We start from the raw sequence: 996 nt of genomic DNA, 5'->3' as shown, positions 1-996 counted from the left end.
TAAATTGTTGCCCGCTTAAGTGACAGATTGTATGTTAGAAAATACGTATGTGCTAATGTTAGAAAAATATACCTGTAAATAAATTATCCAAACTGAGTTCATCCTTTCTTCCTTAGAATTTTAATTTTTTTCTTTGTTTTCAAGTAAAACCACTAGCATGTCTGTATTTTTAACTTCAAGGTAGTAATCATTAAATCAGTGCAGTCATTCATTTTATTGGCTTGTGATTTTTATGTTTTTTTTAGAACTTTACATTGTCCTTAGAATATGCTTTTTAGTCAAAATAATCTTCTATATCAATATTTGGACCTAACAGATCTTCTCCATATGATGAAAGATTCATTTGGTTTAAAATTAGTTTCTCAAATGTTTCTTCCAAATCAGTTTCACCAATTAAGACAGCTCCAATCATTCACCCATCTAGCATGATGACTGTGACATATTCTTGTCCTTTGGTACATTTCAGCATTAATTTATGATCTGAACCTAAGTCCTGTGCATCATATTTTTCCATCAATACAGCCTTATAGTTTAAAAATCTTTTCCCATGAGTAAAAAGTTCAAAGCTGAAACTCAGGTCAATAGAGTCTTCTGAACCAGCCATAGTCATGCACTTTGCTGCCCGCCATCCCATCTATCTAGCCTGGGTCCACAGCCTCATTTGCTGCCAAACTGGGCAAGGTTGCCAAGATGCAATGCAGCTGTCATTTACAGCATAGATACCAGGAGATGATGTGTGCAACTTGGCCCCTTGGGGCATGAGGGTCACAATTACTTCCTTTATCAACAACTAGCTATGTTCACAATGAACCAGAACAATACCTTATAATAATCATCTGTTGTTCTAATTTTGCACAAGATACTGAAGAAACTTAGAGATTGTCTGTGCTAAACTTGACAGAAAGCAGAATAACCTTGATTTAGCTAAGGTTTAAACTTTCCAAAGCAGATTTTCCAAAATGCCATTTCCTCAGCTTTTCTGGCCAACCTGAGGAC

The 996-nt window shown here is 35.3% G+C and overlaps 1 pseudogene; it reads right to left on the bottom strand.

Moving 5' to 3' along the window:
- Nucleotides 1-274: 274 nt before the first annotated feature.
- LOC119513550 lies at nt 275-760 on the bottom strand (annotated as a pseudogene).
- Between the last annotated feature and the right edge of the window lie 236 nt (nt 761-996).

The sequence above is a fragment of the Choloepus didactylus genome, chromosome 2 (assembly GCF_015220235.1).
Source record: "Choloepus didactylus isolate mChoDid1 chromosome 2, mChoDid1.pri, whole genome shotgun sequence".
In the NCBI taxonomy this organism is placed as follows: Eukaryota; Metazoa; Chordata; class Mammalia; order Pilosa; family Megalonychidae; genus Choloepus; species Choloepus didactylus.
Note: the sequence above shows the minus strand (reverse complement) of the source record. Positions and strands in the feature narration are given on the sequence as shown.